Genomic DNA, 7,822 nt, shown 5'->3' with positions numbered 1-7,822 from the left:
GGGTTGGTGGGAGGATGGAAAGGAGCCCAAGCCAAGTATCCTTCTCTGCCCCACCTTCCCAAAGTTCTCCCCAGCACCACTATTTTGTGTGTGTGTGTATCTTAAGTAGCTTCTTTTTAAAGAAAATCCTGAAGTATAGTTGATTTACGATATTGTGTTCGTTTCAGGTGTACAGCATAGTGATTTTTTTTTGCAGATTGTATTCCATTATAGGTTTTTACAAGATATGGGATATAATTCCCTGTGCTACACAGTAAATCCTGTTGCTTATCTATTTTATATATAGCAATTTATATCTGTTAATCCCATACTCCTAATTTGTCCCTCCCCCTCCCTCTCCCCTTTGGTAACCTTGAATTTGCTTTCTCTGTCTGTGAGTCTGTTTCTATTTTGTATATAGATTCATTTGTACTATTTTTTAGATTCCACATATGAGTGATATCACATATTTGTCTTTCTCTGTCTGACTTATTTTACTGAGCATTATATTCTCTAGGTCCATCCATGTTGCTGCAAATGGCAATATTTCATTCTTTTTTATGGCAGAGTTATATTCCACTGTATATATACCACAACTTCTTAAGCCAATCATCTGTTGATGGGCAGTTGGGTTGTTTCCATATCTTGGCTGTTGTAAATAGTGCTGCTATGACTATTGGGGTGCATTTATCTTTTTGAACTACAGTTTTTGTCTTTTCTGGATATATGCCCAGGAGTGGGATTGCTGGATCATATGGTAAGTCTATTTTTAGTTTTTTAAGCGACCTCCATACTGTTCTCCATAGTGGCTGCACCAATTTACATTCCCACCAACAGTGCAAGAGGGTTCCCTTTTCTTCACATCCTCACCAGCATTTATTATTTGTAGACTTTTTGAAGATAGCCTTTCTGACCGGTGTGAGGTGATACCTCATTGTGGTTTTGATTTGCATTTCTCTAATAATTAGCGATGTTGAGCATCTTTTCATGTGCCAGTTGGCCATCTGCATGTTTTCTTTAAAAAATGTCTATTTAGGTCTTCTGCCCAAGCACCACTATTTTAACCCCTGTTCCATACGAGAAACTCACAGACTGAGAAACCTGACAGTCCCGGTAGAGGAAACGGGCTGGCATTTAAAGTTCATTCAGTCATTACGTTCAGCAGCATCTACTATGTGCCAGGTGCTGGTGAGACAGCAGTGAACAGATGAGATAAAGTCTTTGCTCTCAGGGAAGCACCGACCATAGACAACAGGAGGCCCTCTTTGGGAGCCTTTGTGTCTTTCTGTCCCGGTTGGTGGTGAACAGCTGTCCCTAGCCCCCCTCTCACACCTCGAGAGCCCAGAGAACAGAGGCAGGATTCAGTGCCGCTCACTGAACGCTTGTTTTCTGTAGAATCCCCTCTCTGCTGGGCCTTGTCCTCCACCTGTCCCAGCGCCTCTGCACTTTTCCCCTGGGCAGCTGTCCCTCCTCGCCCCTTCCTTCTGTCTTGCCTTCCTTCTGTCTTGCCTGCCTTCCTCTCTCCCCTACCTTGGGGCACTGACCCTGATTCTCAATCCTGGCTGGCCATCTGCATCCCTGGAAGAACATTCACAAAACATAGGACCCACCTGAGATGGTCAGACTCTGCAGGTGTGAGGGTGGGGTCCTGGCTTCTGATATTTGTAAGTTCTCCAGGTCTTTCTGAGGCAATTCCAGGTTGAGATCTTGGCGCCAAGGGCCTACAGGGAAGGCCTCAGGGCGATTCCCCCCAGCTTTGACTTGGAGCTGTGATGCACTGAGGGATGGAGCAAGGGGCTTCTGAAGAAGGCTGGGCACCTCAAAGCCAGGTCAGAGGAGTCAGGACTGAGCCCAGCAGGTCCAGAGAGGGATGCTCACGTGTGGGGCTGATATATACTCCAGGAGGGGAGTGAGGGGGCACCCTCTGCCTCCTTCCCAGGCCACCCCGAGAGCTCTCTGTCCTCAAGGCTGCAGAGGGCTCCTGGGGCAGAGCCTGGTTCTCTGAGGTCAAGGAGGGGAAGCGGGAGGAGTGAAGGAGTGGGGGCAGCTCTGTCTTCTTTCTCTCCTTTCCCTGTTAAATCCTGCTCATCTTTCAAGGCACAGTTCAAATTTTACCTCCTCCGTGAATCCTTCCCTTATTGCCCAGATGAAAACCAACCAATCATTTCCTCATAGGACTTCCTTTGGATTCACTCTGTATGCTTGACTCATCAAACTGAGATTTGGAAATGACCTTGAAGTCGGCCAGTTCTCCTCTACTTCAGGCAGGCCTACGTGCATACATCTCATACATGTGTACCCCTCACCCTGAGGTCAGAGTCCCCAATACTTGGGGCCACCTGCAGGTATAGGGGCTCAGTTCCTTCGGCCACATCATTCCTGTGGGGTGGGGGCAGGGCCTGGAGCCCCTGGAGGACTGGGAACATGGCTTTCTTAGGCCCCTCTGGCCCCCAGCCCCATGCCAGGACTCTGCCTTTGAGGACTTTGGCCTGGGGGAACCAGGTGAGGGTTTGCCGCATACATAGGAACTGGACACTTCAACCAGAAAACCTGCTGCATGACTGTGGGCAACCAGCCCTCTTTGTGGATGTGTGGAGCCAGACTAGGGCCCCGTCTGGAAAGGGCTGTGGGGCCTTCTTCCCCCACGTGTAGTACAAGAAAAACCCCATCCGAAAACAAGCAAAGAGACCCAGATTCTGATTTTCCCCATGCTGACCTTCTCATTTTTAAATATCACATTCTAAAAATTTTTTTCTCACTTTTTTGGGTGTCTTGCTTTGCTCGTGACCTCAGCAGTATGTGTTACTTTGTGTGTTGGGAAATCCATCTTTGCATGTTATGTGTGTGTATAGGTTTCCATGCATGGGTTATATATGCACACAGCCTGTGTACACACACACACATCACAACATACTGTATTGACTAGTGGTTCTCAACCGTGGCTGCCTGCTGGGAACACCTAGGGAGTAACAAAATCCCAGTGCTCAGGCCGCCCTCCAGTTAAAACAAATCAGAACCACAAGGGGTAGGGCCCAGGTGTCAGTAGTTTGCAAATCTCCCCAGGTGATCCCTCTGTGCCATCACGGCTAAGAAGCACTGATACAGATGGCACCATGTCTGATGGAAATCCTTTATTGAACAGTTAACAAGAGTGAGCGTTCAGACTCTGAAATTAAGGGATGGCACTTGGAAAGAAGCAGATGGTAAAGGCTTGGCCTGGATGCAGTGTTCTCACCTGCAAAGTAAGACCTTTGGACAAGACCATCTCTGGAGTCTCTCCCAATTCTTAGAAAATGCTTTGACTGCAATGGATGTGCTCAGGAAGGAGAGGAAGGAATATGCTCTCCGGGGAGAGGCCAGGCCCCCTCTCTAGAGGCTGACATGTCCTGGGGTTCTGAGTATCCATAGGGCCACAGCTGCTTCCTTTTTTATGATGGGTATAAATCAAGGGGACTCGTGCCCACTTCCCACAGGAGCAGACAGCAGCTGGTCTGAGCTGCTGGGGAGCTGGGATTAGGCAGGGATTAGTGAGTGTGGTTTGGAGGGGCTCTGGAGCCTTGCAGCCAGCTCAGGAGTCTCAGGTCCAAAGATAGTAAATGGGAGAAGGAGATGAGACAGCATGTGGAAGGGAGGGGGCGATGAGGGAGAGGGGACAGTTGGCAAACTGATGCTTGGGCCATGAAAAGTTCATCTATTAACTACTAATTTTTAAAAAGTTTAATTACAAAGCTAAGATATTCTTACAAAAATGTGGACAATATTGAAGCATACAGATGAAAAATGAAAAGTTCTATTTCACCTCCCATTTCCTCCCGAATTCTGCTTCCTACTGTCATCATTCTGGCATATATGCTTTCAGACCATTTTCTATATATATACATGTTTTCTATACACATTGTTTTATTGCTTTTTTAAAACTTGCATTATTCTCTACATACTATTTTGCAACTCGTTTTTAAAACACGATACCACAGGACTTCCCTGGTGGCGCAGTGGTTAAGAATCCGTCTGCCAGTGCAGGGGACACGGGTTCGAGCCCTGGTCCGGGAAGATTCCACATGCCGCGGTGCAACTAAGTCCACGAGCCACAACTACTGAGCCTGCACTCTAGAGCCCGTGAGCAACAACTACTGAAGCCCGCACGCCCTAGAGCCCGTGCTCTGCAACAAGAGAAGCCACCGCAATGAGAAGCCCGCGCACCGCAACGAAGAGTAGCCCCTGCTCCCCGCAACTAGAGAAAGCCCGCGAGCAGCAACAAAGACCCAATGCAACCAATAAATAAATAAATAAATATTTAAAATTTTAAAAAAAATTGGCTTCTTTAAAAAAATAAAATAAAACACTCTACCACAGACATTTTCTGTGCCTGTTCCTAAGTCAGAGTCACTTGATTCCTTTTGACAGCTGCCTAGAATTCCACAGCCTGTTACAATTTATGGGAATGCTGCAGTCAGCATACTTGTTCAATGTTTCTGTAGGATACCTTCCTAAAACTGGAATGGCTAGTTCTAAGGGTACATCCTTTCCTAAATGGGATGGATTTTATCCAGTTGTCTCCCCCAAAGCACTTGCAGTCCCACCAAAGCACCTTTTTCCTCATAACCTCATCTGCACTGAGTATTGTCAATTCTTTATATGTTTCCCAATGTATTGATAAATGGGGAGTGTAAACAAAGCTGAAACAAAATGCAGTCCCACAGGGCTTGTCAACTTCCAGTTTCCTGTTTTCCAGGTGGGGAAGGCGAGGGGAGTGGCGTCTGTCAGCTAAGCGCTGGGGAAAGCGGGAGAGTCAGGTGGCATTCCCTGGAGCCCTCGAGGTGGTTTTGTGAAGGGTTCCGTGACAAAGGGGTTTTCCTGTGCCAGTGCATGGCTGGGACCCAGCAGCCCCACCCAGGGGGTCAGAAAGGTGGGATAATGCCGTGTGTAAGGACAGGCCACCTGAGGCCAAACTGTCTCCGCTCAAATCCCAGCTCTGCCCTCACTAGCCACTCCTTTCCGCTCCTTTCCCCATCTATTAAGTAGAGGTGATGGAGGTGCTCTTCATCAGCTCCTGGGATGGGGATTAAGTGAATGGATGTGTGTAAAGTGTAGAACAGCGCCTGGCAAGAAATGTTAGTGCGGGGTGAGTGTCCAGTTGATAAGCTACCCCCCGCTGCACGCACACCCCTGCCCCTCCACACACACGTTCCAACTCCTCTTCCTCGGGGTAACCGCTATTAACAGTTTGGTGCACATCATTCCAGACTTTTAGGAACATCTAGACACACGACTTGCGCACGCATGCAGGTACATGTGACAATTATAAAATTCCCGTGTGCTCACTCTATCACTTAGGAGTCTTCTTCTTTTTAAAATTTTTAAAACTTTATTTTCTGAACAGGTATTACATACACATGGTACAAAATTCAAAGAGTAAAGGAGGGTAGACAGTGAAAAGTAAGCATCCTTCTCTTCTCAGTTTCCTAGCTGTTTAGGTTCTTGTTGTTATCAATTTCTTGAGTATCCTTCAGGAGATATTTCAAGCATTTTTAGAACCATATTCATTTACACGTTATTTTTTTCTCACACAAATGGTAGCACACTTTACATAATCTTCACTTTTTTTCACTTAATGAAATATCTTGGGTATATCTTTTTATATCAACACATACAGAGTTGTTTTTTTGTTTTTTCTTTTAATTTTGGCTGTGTAGAATTTCATGGTTAGAAGTACCATCACTTCTTTAATCTGTTTTTAAGGAAACTGAGATTTTAAAATATTTTGTTTATTAATAAGCTATAATAAATATCCTATGAGTCATCTTTATAAAGCAAAAGAAAACTTAGCTAAAATTGACTTAAACCTATAAACAAATGGAGTTTGAAGGCTCAGTAACCGCACAGGTCCAGATCCAAAGCTGACTTCCATTCAGGCTTGATCCAGCCACTCAGTATCCTCAGAGACCTGGTTCTATGACTCTTTTTTGTCCTTTGATAGGTGGACTTTCTCTTTAGGCTCCACTCAGTATTTGCTCCCCTCCCCCCTTCACCAACTCTAGGGTCTTCCCTCGTGGAACAAAAAGACTGCCACAGCCACATCTATCCTCAAACCACACCATCCAAGGCAAGGCAGAATGTGTCCCCTGTAGCTTCTACAGGAGAGGGAGGAAGTGACTTGCCCCGGAAACCCAGCAAGCCATAGCATCTTCTACATTGTCCTATCACTTGCATTTTTCATTTTAATATTTTATTAGGAACATAGTTCCTATATATACATCTATTTCATTCTTTTTTTAATGACTTCAGGTACTTAATTGTGTGGAGTTACCACGGCTCCCTTACTTACTCTCTCTCTGATGGACATTCAGGCATTTCCATTACAAAAAAAAACTTATAAACAATGTTGAAATGAACATCTGTATTAGTTAGGATGCAGTTCTTTCACAAAGACACACAGTAACAGGCGCTTAAACGAGCCAGAAGTTATCTCTCCGGTTTCAGTAGGTGTTTAAGCAGTTCGTGGCAGACAGGGTGGCTCTGCTTTGTCAGGGAGGCAAATTCCCTTTATCTTGAAGCCCTTGCCTATGTGGCTGATAGAAGACTCAACACCATACCTTCCGGGTCCACATTCCAGCCATCGGAAGTGGAGGAGAGGGAAAATGGAAGATCCCTTCCCTCCAAGCACATGACCCACAAACTGCACATCACTTTTGCCCACACCCACCGGCCAGAACTTGATCATGTGGCCACACCTCGCTGGAAATGTAATCTTTATACTGAGTAGGATGTGCCCCACTAAAAGTTGGGGGGTTCTATTGCTAAAAGAAGAAGAGGAGAAAATATATTATGGAATAATTAGCCATAGCTGGTACAACATCCTTAAAAATTGATCTATAAACAGCCCTGTATTTTTTTTGGATTGAATTCTTTTTGATACCCCCCCAAAATGTTTCTACCAGTATATGCTCCCACTGACAGCTCCTGGAGTGACGCTCTGCCACACGCAGTCACTGTCGCTGCTGCCACCACAACCAAGGCTACAAGCTTACCCTGGGCCATTGCTGGCCGTGCCCACCGCATGGGCCGGTGGCTCTGATTGTTCACCTGCCAATCCCTAGCTCTGTGGCCTTAGCTGTACTCAGTTTCTGTATCTATCAAATTAAGACATTGAACTCTAGTCTAGGTCTCAAAGAATCTCAGCTTCTTTTCCAGTCTTAGAGTTAGATCTATGATTGAGGGTAGTGCACCCAGGGAGAGGCGGCTTTGCAGAAAACGGCGTCTAGAAAGAGGGAGGTGACGGTCCCACCCTGCATGCTGGCAGAACATACCCAGGTGGGCGGTGTTCGGATCTGGGCACGATTCTAAGAGCAAACAAGCTGGATTGTGGTGAGAAGAGAGCAACCCGTGGCAGAAACAGGCCTGAGAATAGAGAAAGAAGAATGCAGAGAAATGGGAGTGTCTAACGTGGGGAACAGGAGACTGAGTGATACTGGTAAATACTTTCTGGACCGGCTCTGGAATGGGGGGGGACAAGGACCTGTCAAGTTCCATGTGGCCTCCAGGGGTCGCAGGTTTGGGCACAAAATAAGAAATAATCTCTTAAGAAACGTAAAGACATATTAATGACACTTTACAGGAAGGTTAAGAGGATATTTGGGGCCTATCAGGCCTTGCTGAGCTGGCCTGGCCTCAGGACGCTCCCTTCCCTACCTGCCATTCCCCAACCTCAAAACCAAACTGCTATCTGTCACTCTCCTCTGCTACCATCACCGAAACTGCTCTCACTACGAAAACGGCCCTCCATCTCATGGAAGCCTTGCTGGTCTCCTCTCCCTGCCCTCTCAGCAGCGCGCCACACCCGGAC

Source organism: Balaenoptera musculus, chromosome 2 (genome assembly GCF_009873245.2).
Source record: "Balaenoptera musculus isolate JJ_BM4_2016_0621 chromosome 2, mBalMus1.pri.v3, whole genome shotgun sequence".
Classification (NCBI taxonomy): Eukaryota; Metazoa; Chordata; class Mammalia; order Artiodactyla; family Balaenopteridae; genus Balaenoptera; species Balaenoptera musculus.
The sequence above is the reverse complement of the archived record's forward strand: the minus strand, read 5'-3'. Positions refer to the sequence as shown.